This window comes from Sceloporus occidentalis, unplaced genomic scaffold (genome assembly GCF_023333645.1).
Source record: "Sceloporus occidentalis isolate IW3139 unplaced genomic scaffold, rSceOcc1.0.p SCAF_3, whole genome shotgun sequence".
Taxonomy (NCBI): Eukaryota; Metazoa; Chordata; class Lepidosauria; order Squamata; family Phrynosomatidae; genus Sceloporus; species Sceloporus occidentalis.
Window position 1 is genome coordinate 82,029,628 of NW_028316983.1, and position 12,531 is coordinate 82,042,158.

General features: G+C 44.7%; 1 protein-coding gene across 1 annotated transcript in view; it reads left to right on the forward strand.

The window, feature by feature from the left end:
- Window positions 1-2,135: 2,135 nt before the first annotated feature.
- The window catches only part of TMEM61 (transmembrane protein 61), a 28,701-nt gene continuing 18,305 nt past the window's right edge, over window positions 2,136-12,531 (forward strand). Inside the window, exon 1 of the mRNA XM_089518674.1 lies at window positions 2,136-2,220. The gene's annotated coding sequence lies outside the window, so the exon portion shown is untranslated. The remainder of the gene's footprint in view (window positions 2,221-12,531) is intronic.

Consider the following 12,531-nt stretch of genomic DNA (forward strand, 5'->3'; position numbering starts at 1 on the left):
ATGAGCAATGCTGTAACTTAAAACATAGAGCATTTAATTGAAGATTTGTTTGCATATTCCTTGCCTTAAAAAAAAAACCTATGAAATTCATGGAGTCTCCATAGGTCAGTAGGTGACCTGAAGGCACACACACACTCTCCATTACATCAAGTTTTGATCAGATGCTTCCAGTTCTTTTTCTTTCTTTTCTTTCCTTGCATCTGCTGCCTAACCAGATTTCTTGAGCATGCTCCACCATTGGGTTAGGGAAGTCTGACACTTATTGACTGAAGATGGTAGTGCAGACTCCGTACAGATTTTAATTAATCAAAGTTAATTAATCCACTTTGGGTGCACGCACCTAAGTTCCCCTTAGTAACCATGCCAAGTTCCATCTCCCTTTATTTCACAGTTTTGGAACCATGTTCTCTTGTATTTCTTATCATGCAAGCAGGTTCTTATCTGTTGTTATATAAGAACCGTTGAGTAAAAAAGGAAAGTGGAGAGAAACAGCAGAGGCAGAGAGCCAGTGCGGCATAAAGGTTTGAGTGTTGGACTATGACTCTGGAGACCAGGGTTCAATTCCCAGCTCAGCCATGAAACCCACTGGGTGCCCTTGGGCAAGTCCACTCTCTCAGCCTCAGGAGAAGGGAATGGCAAACCTCCCCTGAACAAATCTTGCCAAGAAAGCCCCACAATATGTTCGCCCTAGGGTCATGACTTGAAGGCACACAACAACAACAAATAGTCCCCAAGCCAGGCTGAAGATCTGGATGATGCCTTCCTAAAACAAATGACCAAATATCCAGAAAGGAGAGATATATTAGTAATGGGAGACCACCCTGATAGTTGTTGGAAGTCACACTCTTCCAAGAGTGTACAGTCCAACAAATGCCTCACTAGCCTTGCAGACAATTCAACTGTATGGAAAGCAAAGGAAGCAACGATGGGATCGTCTATTTGGGATTTGATCCTAACTAACAGAGATAAATTGTCAGTGGAGTGGAAGGAGAGGGTACAGGTTTGTTATCTGATGCCCCAGAAAATAGCCCAGGCCTAATGGTTTACAGTTACAGGGCAGTAGATTTTGATTAAACATTAGAAGGAACGTCTTGACAGTAAGAGCTGTTCAACAATGGAATCAATTACCTAGAAAGGTGGTGCGTTCTCCTTCTCTGGACATGTTCAAAAAGAGGGTAGACAGCTACCTGCTGGAGATGCTCTAGTTGGATTTCCTGCACTGAGCCGGGAATGGGACTCCATGGTCTATGAGGCCCCTTCCAAGTCTATAAGTCTATGATTTTAAGCAGAAGGGTCCTTTTGTGGTTGTGGCCACATTCTCTTGGGGGTTGTTATACAGAGGAAAGGGGAAGCCAAACATAGTCAAACATGCACTCTGGACTTCCCAAAAGCTGTTTTCAATAGGCTTAGAGAAATATTTGGTGAGATCCTGTGGTCAGAGATGCCCAAACAGAAGGGAGATCATGATGCATGAATGTTTCTTAAAGGTTAAATATTGAAGGCACTGTTGCAAACCATTCCAATCAGAGGGGGAAAAGGTGTGTAAAGAAACCGGGGTGAATGTACAAAGAATTTTTAGATAGGCTGAGATTTAAGAGACATGTATAAGCAATGGAAGAAAAAGGAAACTACCAAACTACAAATCCCAGGAGTCCATAGGATGGAGCCATGGCAGTGAAAGTGGGGTCAAACTGGATTATTCCTTCAGTGCGGATCCAACCTGACTTTGGGTGATATGTTGTTGTTGTCGTTTGCCCTTGAGTCGACCTCAGCTCATGGTGACAGAACCCCAGTCTTCCACTTCTCTACTTAGTTCCCCCCAACTGAGTCTGTCCATCTAGTCTGCAGGCTTTGGTCAACTTCCTCAGGTGCATTTCAATGCATCTGAGGAAGTAGGCTTAAGTCTATGAAAGCTCTCTTTCAGGCTCTCTGGTGCCTTGAGGCTCCCCTTGGCAGTGGGCGATGGCAATCTGCTCTTCCTCCGCCGGAGGGTGCTGCAGGGGCTGCCAAGTAAGCCTTCTTGCCAAGGGGAGAGGCTTGGCTCTCCGGCGGAGCTCTCCTGGGGATCGGGTGCAGCAGCAGCAGCAGCAGCAGGCTCTTGCCCGGGAGGAGCCAGGTGCCAAGCCCAGGGCCAGGCGAGGGAAGGGGCCACTGCTGCTGCTGGGGCTGCAGAGGAGGAGGAGGAGGAGGAGGAAGGACTTCGCCCTTTGCGATCTTTGGGTGAGTTGAAGCTCCTGGGAGGAGTTGGCTCCCCTTGGGACCATGCCTGGTCTTCCCCTGGGCATCCGCACGGCGGAAATAATCCGGTTTCATACCGCTTGGACAGTGCTCCCTGCTCTGGGGATGGTCTTTTAGCGGTGGCCCCTCGAGCTGCGCTTCTATCCTCTTTCCTTCTGGGCCCCAAGCGCCTTGCATCTGTTTGATGCAGCCCTGGCATTTGAAGCGGTGTCAAATTGCATGCATTTCTGCCGTGTGGATGCCCCCCAGGAGGATGGGACCGCTTAGCCTTCAAGGGGGAAACCGCCTTTCCTCCCTCCCCCCCTCGTTCCTTTTAAGGCACTGGGTCCCAAAACACACTGCAGAAATCATCCAGCTTGAGACCGCTTTACCTAGGGAATGTGTAGTTTACTGTGGGATTTGTAGTTCACTGTAGCCCTAGAGCTCTCAGACAGGGAAGGCTCAAAGCGGTCTGCAAAACTACAGCTCCCGGAACCCCTAGCATTGAGCCAGGGCAGTTCACAGGCTCTCAAACTGGATGATTTCTGCAGTGTGTTTGGGATCTATAGTTTTAAAAGCCCAGGGCCTTAGAAGTGTATGAGTGAGTGACAGAGTAGCCAGGGGGAAATTGGAGTTTCTCTCTTGAACTTTCACACTGTAGACTTAATGCAGTTTAACACCACTTTGACTGTCCCGGCAGCATCCAAAAGGATCCTGGGATTTGTAGTTTTTCAGGCACCCGCACCCTGTGGTAGACAAGGCAGGTGTGTATGTGAAACTACAGATCCCAGGAATGCATAGGATGGAGCTATAGCCCTGAAAGGGGCGTCAAACTGCATTATTTCTACAGTGCAGATGCGCCCTTAATTGTGCACTTTGCTTCTATGTTATTCCCCTCATGAGGAAGAATTTCTGTGGTGGCTAAAAGGGCTGTTTACCCAAAAAAGGAGAGGGGGAAGTAGCGTGAGTGGTATGTGTTCTCCGGATAGGAAGGACAGGCCAAAAACCTTGGAAGTGTATATTGTATAATGTATATCCTGATGTGTACGTCTAGAAATTTGGGTCAAAAAATAGACCCCAAAAACCTGAGTTGACTTACCCACAGGACAAGGTAAGTACTGTATCTTAACTCTTATTTAAAAGGAGGCACCACCCCTGGGTGAAAAGCAAGAGTACAATCTCTCCTGGAAGCCCCAGCCCCCTCTACTCTCTCATCCATCCAGTTTTAAGAGTAAGCAGAAAGAATGATATCTGCTAGGATTTTGTAAATTCTTTGGCATTGTTTTGCTTTGCTTCATCCTTTAGATGCTTTGCTAGATGCCCCTAGGTTTTACCCTTGACTTATCCACAGATCATAGCAAAATCCATCATTTTGGCCCTAAAACTTGCCCTTGACTTATACATGAGGTCAACTTATAGTCGAGTATATGTTCACTAAACTCACATTCCTTCCCCCTTTCCATTTTAGACCTTTCACTTCAGGCATTTTTGATGGAGTCGGCAGTCTAGTGAGAACCAGGGTAGTTTTACAGTTTGAGCCTTGGACTATGACTCTGGAGACCAGGGTTCAAATCCACGCTCAGGCTTGGAAACCCACTGGGTGGCCTTGAGCAAGTCGCACTCTCTCAGCCTCAGAGGAAGGCAAAGGCAACCCCCCCCCCCCAACAAATCTTGCCAAGAGAACCCTGTGATAACGTTGCTTTAGTGCTTCTTCAAGTCAAAAATGACTCAAAGGCACACAACAATAATATCAAACCAATCTTGGAAGGCCTTTGTAATAAATCAGACAGGGCTGTCATTTATGGAACACTGGGATTAGGTTTACAATGCAAAGGTTTATGTGGTACACCTGGATACAGTCATTAACTTGAAACTGTAATCTGTAAAGATGCTATCTCCACAACAGCTTATAAAGGGAGTTTCACCACTGAACTGTTTCTACACATATGAACAAATCTCTTTGCCCCTGGGGTAGGATTATTGGTTTATCGGTGCAAACTCTGGAGAAATTTACACAACGATCTGGTTTTTTTATAAGACATATTAAACAATATAGAACACCTTCTTCTACCACAATCTTTTATTACACGCCTGCGTTCGTGGTTTGGGGGTAATCTCTAATAGGAGTAGATGGCAATTAAAATTTACCAAACATGTCTCTTCAGGAGAAAAAGCATTTGAATTACTAATCAGCCAACCACTTAAAGGCAATTAAGTGATAAAGACGATAACTGAGAAAAACGAAGAGGCTGTGAGCCATATTTAGAAGTTCCCAGTATGTCCTCCTGGGACGTTCTCTAGGAGAAAATTCTAAATTTGCCTCCATTCAGAATTTGTGGTGGAAAGGAGGACTTTCATATTAGTGTTATAGAAAATTTGGGGGCTCATCTGAGTGGTCCAAACTGTTAAGATCGCAGTTTTCTATAACATTAGGGCTTTTTTTTAAGGCACTGCCTGCTTTCTCAAACACTTTTTGTCACCCTGGATGCAGCTCCCAGCAGTCTGTCTGCATAGCTGTTGGTGAGGAATGCTGGAACTTGCAGTCCACCAACAACTGCAGGATGTGAAAGTGATTTTTGGGCCATAAATCCCAGAATCCGGATGGCATTACAAATCCCTGGGAAATGGAGGTCACAAAGTAACTTTTCCAAATTCTCTTTAACACCTGGTTTCATCAGCTTTGGAAATAATGCCTTTCATAGACTAGAATTTTAGTCTGTCAAAGCCAGCATGGTGTATTGACTTGAATGTTGGACTAGGACTCTGGAGACCAGGGTTCAAATCCCAGCTTGGCCGTGTAAAGCCACTGGGTGATCCTGAACAAGTCACACTTTCTCAGCCTCAGAGGATGGCATTGGCAACCTCCCTCTGAAGAAATGTGCCAAGAAAACTGCATAATAGGGTCACCTTAAGGTCAGCCTAAATTGGAAACGATTGGAAGGCACACAACAGCAACAGCAGCAGGCTAGAATTGTTTGTCAAAGGCAGCCTCATCCCTAACTGGCACCCTCCATATGGACTGTAGCTCCCATTATCCCAGTACAACATAGATGGGGATGATGGGGTATGGATTTTGAAGTCTCACATATCAGGACGCTGCAAGGTTGGGAAAGGCTGAAGACATTATTCAAAATGGTTATGTATCTGAATACTTAATCTGAAATTTTTACCACCTTGAGCTAGATCATGATATGTTCCTGGATTTAAAATGAAGGCTGCCTCACTCCTTTAATACCATAGCCTCTGGATCTTCACATGCAGCAGTGGTCTGCAATGACAGTGCTGCCTGCTGGGTGGGCATGAGATTGGTGCATGTATATCATTTAGACAGAAGAAAGCTTGTAAAAATTACTTTTCAGGCTATAAATCCCAGAATCCAAATAGGATTACAATCCCCTGAGAATTGGAAGTCACAAAGTAACTTTTCCAAGTTCTCTTAAGCACCTGGTTCCGTGAGCGGTTGTCCTGACCTTTCATCACACAGCCTTATGCATGTTTAATTGGAACTTTCTCATTGTGTTCCATGGGATGTACTGCTAGGAACATGTGCATGCTTGAAAATCTATTATTTGTAAGCACCTTCAAATCTGTCTGTCTTTCTACTTAGTACTTATATGGGGCTTGAATCACTCTTACTTTCCTGTAGGGATTCTGGGGTTTTCATGCTGTTGTGTGGGGCCAGGGAGTTACCAAACTTCATCAAAACAGACAGTGCTGATCATATCTACTATCTTTGATGATGTGTTGGTTGCATGATCCTTGTACACACACTGTGCTTTCTTGAACACAATCCCCCCTGCCTAAGAGATTAGGATGAAATTAAGGACTGGTTGATACGTCTGAATTTCACCAGACAAGCAAGTCATGGCTTGAGCATGCTGGGAAAGGTTAGTGGCAAGTACTGTATGCGTAGTAATCAAACAATTATTATTATTATTATTATTATTATTATTATTATTAACCTTTTTTATAAAGCACTGTACATTTACACAGCACTGTACATACAGTCGTTTTAAATAGACGATTCCCTGCCCTCAGGCTTACAATCTAAAATTGTAATCAACCATCTTGATTCTCTTGTACCAGCAGCATCCAGGAAATGGCTGCTAACTTCTCAAATATACCATATATACTCAACAATAAGTTGAGAAATTTATGCCCAAATATTGATCCTAAAATCTGGGGTCAAATTATACAAGGGTCAATACAGTTACCATGGCTTGAGATTGACTGGAGGACAGTTAACAACAACAACAAGCAGTAATAATGTTCATAAAGCTCCTTTAAAAAGTAGCCCTGATGTCCCACTCTCCATGCCTCAGCAGCGCTTGCTGAAAGAGCTGCGAGGCACCAGTGTGAGTGTGCATGTAGTGATTCCCTTCTCAATCCTATCTCCAAACTTTTCTTTCTCCTCTTTGCATTTCCCCATTTCCCCTCCATTTGCAAGCTGATCTCCAAACCTTGCCTCTTCTTTGCATTTCCCCATTTTCCCTCCGTTTGCAAGCTGATCTCCAAACTTTGCCTCCTCTTTGCATTTCCCCATTTTCTCTGGAAGCTGATCTCCAAACCTTTGCTCCTCCTCCTCCTCCTCCTCCTCCTCCTCCTTGCGTTTCCTCTGAAAATCAAGCTTCCCCCCTCCACTTCCACTTTGAAGCCAACCTCGACTTATCCACGGGGCATATCAAAATCCAAGATTTTGATCCTAAAACCTTCCCTCGACTTATATATGAGGTCGACTTGTACACGAGTATATACGGTAATACCTGTTTCATAACACTGGTTCAGACTCTATGATGATGTGCAACTATTTTCTTGACTGCCATGGGAACATCCACATTGCTGCTGAATAGGCCCATAGGTCTGCTGAAATTAAAATACTTTGAGTAATTACCACAGTCTAGGAGATTGTGGGCCTTAACAGATCGGCCTGAAAGGCCGGCCTGGGGACAGAGTCAGGGCGCAGCATCTTGACTCTGCCCCCCAGGACACCCTGACACCTTGCGCTGCTCCAGACAGAACATGGTGTCATGCTGCGCCTCTGGCACTGTCCAGGTGATGCAGTGCCAAAAGGGCGCCATATAGTCATGCCCCTTGTGGCTTCTTTTTGCGCCCTTGGAAGGCCTGATCCTGTGCAAAAAGGGGTGACTGCAGGCCGCCCCTTTGGGGTGGTCTGTAAAACCCCTGTGTAAAGCACAAGGTGTTGTTGTTGTTGTGTGCCTTCAAGTCATTTCAGACTTATGGTGACCTTATCACAACATTTGCTCAGAGGCAATTTTGCCTTTGTCTTCCTTTGAGGTTGATAGAGTGGATAATTTAATACCACAAGTGTTCAGTCTAGAAAAAGGAAATGTCCATGCTGCTTATGGGTCCATCTTGCATGGTTGCAATCATTGCCAGAGTTCAGAAAAGATACTCCTAGATAGGAGTTTATCACATTTGCGGGTTCTTTTTCAGACCAAATCCGCAGTTATCCCAAATAGAAATTTGAAAAACCTGCATTTGCAGGATGTTTTTCAGATGACATTTGCGTGAAAGAGAAATAACGCAAAAGTAACCTGAACGCAAATTTGTCAAAACCAGCTCCTTTTTACTTTCACTAAATTTGAGAAGTACAAAAGAGCTTTCCATTTGGATTATTTTTGCATTATTTCTCTTTCGTGCCAACACATCTGACAAACAACATCTGGATTTTAAAAATCCCGTTTCTGCACAGAGTTTTACCATTTTGCCGTCCACATGATAAACTCCCTAGAATCATCCAGTCAATGTGGCTGTGCTGGCTGGGGATGTGGAGGTTGTACTGTGAAAAAACAATGTTTCCAAGCTCTGGCCATTGCAAGCATAATGCTCAAATATGCACATGCAATTTTATGTGTGTGGCAGCTAGATATTTCTCTTTAGCACTGAACCTCTGAGTGTGCATGAGACTCTATTGATCCCTGCATCCTAGACACTGTATTTAAGTGTGGGATTGGCCATAGTTCTCATTTATGGCAACATAACAAAATTGGCTGAAATCTGAGTAACATTTAAGAAGATGTTGAGAGAGGGGAAGAGAAGAGGCAGTCACCATCTTGGCTGGTCCCAAGATGACTTGAATAACTGCTCAGCATCCTCCTGATATTGTTTCATATGTATGAGGATTTTTGTACAGCTGTTTGCAGACATTCAGGCTGGCAGAGCAAAGGGTCCCATGTTACCAACTCTTGAACCTTTTTATCAACTCTCAAACCCAAAGTTGACCCACAATAAGAGATGGCAGTGGGCAAGGCCTGCTATGAGTCTCTTTGTTCTGAACCTCTAGAATGGATTGAAGTGGTGGAACAAACGGTCAATTTGACATGTGGCTTTCAAATGGGTTGAATCTCTTTTATCCAGAATTCCTAAATCCAAACTATTCCAATTTTTTTTTTTAAATTATTGACTGGGATAGTGACATTTTTGCTTCTTGATGGTTCATTGTACACAGACTTTGTTTCCTATACAGAAATATGTGTTGGTGAACATTGTTCTGTTGTAGTAATGAAGTAAATTTCAGTGGCCAGTGTAGCTGTCTTCTGTGCATGAAATGAGAACAGGGCATCATTTTGTCTTTTGCCTCAGGCAGCAAAATACATTGTGCCAACTCTGCCTAAATTGTTGTTTTTATGTGCCCTCAAGACAATACTGATTTATATGACCTTATCATGCAGTTTTCTTGATAAGATTTAATCAGAGGAGATTTGTTATTGCCTTCTTCTAAGACTGACAGAGCATAATCTGCCTAGGGTCAGACAGTGGGTTTCTGTGGCTTTGATTTGAACCCTGGCATCCTGGAATCCTAATGCAGTATTCAGACCATTACACCACAGTGGATTTCCCCTGTTTAAATAACCCCTATCAAATTCAATACATTAGTATTCAGAGCTTGGAAAAGAAGTTTATTTTCTTTTTCTTTGGATTGTAACTCCCAGAAAACCATATATATCACAGGCAGTGTTTCTATTGGCTGGATATTTCCAAGGTCTGGAACATCTCCTGAAATTCGTGAGTCAAACTTGATAAAGACTCTGTGTTCTATGTTGGATTTACCATATATTTCATATGGTAGTTTTAATACATTTCACATCGCTTTATATTGCATTGAATATTGGATGTGGACTGGGAAGACAGGTGTGTACAACCACTAACCCACGAAGCTCATTGTATTGTCATCATCCAGGCTATAATGATAAAAGCTGACAGCTAATTCACAGTGTGTCACTTAAATTCTTCAGAGGAAGGACAGGGTACTTTTGTAATGAATGCAGGTACAGAGGAGCAAAATGAGGGCACTGTTCCCTAAAATGCCCTCCCTAAAATTGTCCTTTAGTCCCCAGATTTCTAGCACTGCAATAACTTAAAACTTCAGGTCAGCATTCAGAAGTACAGCTTGGGCATCCAAAGAAAAGGGACAGGCAAAGTTGCCCACAGAATGTAAACACAGAAAATATAATAGTTGTGGGTGTGAACGATTTTCAGTCTTAACCCTCTGCAGAACTAGAAATCTGGAGACTGAATTTCCTCAGATCACGACACCCCTGAGTTGTAAAACATAACCTGATGGAAGATATGGAAGGAATGGATTTTTGAAAACAAAATTGTATCAAGCAAATATTTGTGTAAGATTGTTCCTCACTCCAGTCAGTACCCACATTTGTTAAATCTCTAATGCATGTCATGAAAACAAACTATTAAAGAAAAAATACCACTAAAATGCATCAAAAACTTTAAAGACAGATCCCTTTTGCCAGAAATAGCTGAGACGAGATCTTTAAGGTGCAGGCTTAAATGTATTTTACTGGAGACCTTGCACTGAAAATCTCTACAACTTGGATCTGAATAAGCATGCATAGGATTGCATTGTTTGGAAATCTAGCAACAATTGGTGTAGGGATCCAATACTTCTCTCTTCTCCCCCTTTCCTGGCAGCGTGGGCTGGGGACTCTGGAAATGGCGCTGCAGCAGCTTTTATACAGAGAGAGAGGGCTTTTCCCCCTACAAAACTGTCAATCTCTTTTTTAGTATTTTGTAAGTGACAAAAACTGTGTTAAGCTGTTAACCTCCCCCACAAAAATCATCCCTAGAAGGCTGAGCTGGAAACTATTCTATGCTTTGCTTCAAATGCAGAAAAATGAGTAAGATAGTCTCAGCTGAATTGGTGAGAAATTCTTATCTTCCAGCTTTTCATGTTTGGTTTATTATCTCTAATTCTCTTACCCCACAAGGACAGATTCCTGTTTATTTTGCTTATGACCTTGCCTTGGTACAGTTGCAGATCTGAAAAGCACAGGATGCATATGTTAGAAGAAACACCGAACTCATGGTATTCCAAATTGAAATGAACAGTGTCAAAGAGGTTTTGAGCAATTAACCTCATACAGATTCTACACATCTTTGAAACTGTAAATGTTTATGTCTTTTTATAAATGTAACACATTGAGCAAAGCACCTTTGGAAAAGGCCAAATACTTAGAACCATCAAGCATATATATTTGGAGAAAGCAAATATCTAGTTTTCAGGAGATTCGTCAGTTGGCCAAAATTCTTCCTTCTGTATTAGAAAGATAAGAACAATGGTCCATATGGGTGTTCCAGTAATTCACAAGCAAACGCCTGAAAAACTTTCCTCTCCAGAAAAGCTTTCTTGAATGTTCTTTAATTCTGTATGCCAATCGATGTGAAGGATATGCTCATGTCAAGGTAAACATTTACCATCAGCAGGCTATCAACTGCCCAGGAGCCAGACCCTTTAAAAAAAACCTTTTTAAAATATTTCGGTGAGTTTCAAAGAACTGTTATCCTGAAAACCAGTCATAAAGAAATATTTGTTCAACTGCCGTTGCTGTATACTTACAAATTACAAACGCATCAATTATGACAGAATTTGGAGGAGTTAGCTTTTGGACTACTGTTCATAGAATCCCTCAGTGCCATGTTTCTTCTCTTCCCTCACTATCCTTTTATTTCCCAGCAGAGAAGGGGCGAGAATCCTGACTTCGGGTGGCTCCGCCCACAAGGCTCCTGATAGGCAGGTAGAAAACAAAAGAGATAACCGGGGCCTAGCCCCGCCCCCGCGGGCGGAGCCACCCCAGAGGAACCTCAGTCTTCTTCCTGCCTTGCTCCTGGTAGGATGGATTTCTGCTTTGCTTCTAACAATTGGAATACTTAGCTTCCCTGGACTCGCCTGGCTCTCTCTCTCTCTCTCTCTCTCTCTCCTTCTGTCTTTCCCCCCTTTTTCTCAAAAAAAAAAAAAGAACTCTCTTCTTTGTTTCCCTCCCCTCCCTGTCCCAATGGCCGGACCAGCCATGACCAGCGAGGACGAGCGGGCCTTAGGGGAGCTAGCTTCCGCCCAGCCCAGGCCAGCCCCGGCTTTGCCAGCTGCTTGCCGTGCGGCTTCCCCTACACCAGCGGCGGCAGAAGCACGCCCCCAGCGGCCAGAGGAGCCCACCCTCCCTCCCGCTGACGGAGCCAGGGCCTCCCAAACAACCCGGCCAGGGTCTGACGAGAGAGAGCCCTCACCGGAGACACCGGAGGACAGCGAGGAGGACGTATGGCACCACCATCTTGGGGACGCCCTTCACCATGATCAAGCCTCAGGGGCTGCGGCTGAGAGAGGCCGCTCTGGGGGGGGCGGGGGGATCCCTCCACCACCTCCCAGGGGGCTAACAAGGAGACCCGCTCCACTAGGGAGCGCTGTCGGTGCGGAGGGTGAGAGGGCTGCAATAGAGACACCGCAGTGCCGTCTGGTGGCGACAGGCCATCAGAGCCTTCAACCAGCCAACTAGGCCTCCAGGAATTGCCTCATAGTTCAGGGGAGGAGGAGGATGAAGCCGGCTCCTTCTCCAACTCCAAGCACTCTTATCGGCCACCTGCCAAATGGCCCAGATTTGCCAGGGGTTCTTCACGCAAGTGTCCCCGCTCTTCCCACTCTTCAGACGAAGAGGTCTCTGAGCATACCTGTGATTCCTCAGCCTCTGAGGCAGAGGAGGGGGAGTTGTCACTGGATGAGGGGGAAGACAATGGCCGAAGCAATCCACCACAGTCTCCTGATCTGGAAACCCCCCAGGGTCCAAATAACTACGGATGCCAGTCTCTGCGGATGGGGAGCTGTCTGTGGGACACAGTTAGCCCAAGGCCGCTGGAGTCTAGCGGAACAGGCCCACAGCATCAACTGGCTGGAATTGCGAGCGATTCACCTAGCTGTCCAGGCCTTCAACCAGATGATTTGCCACAGACCCGTTCTGATAAGAACGGACAACATCACTGCAAAGGCTCACGTCAGTCGTCAGGGAG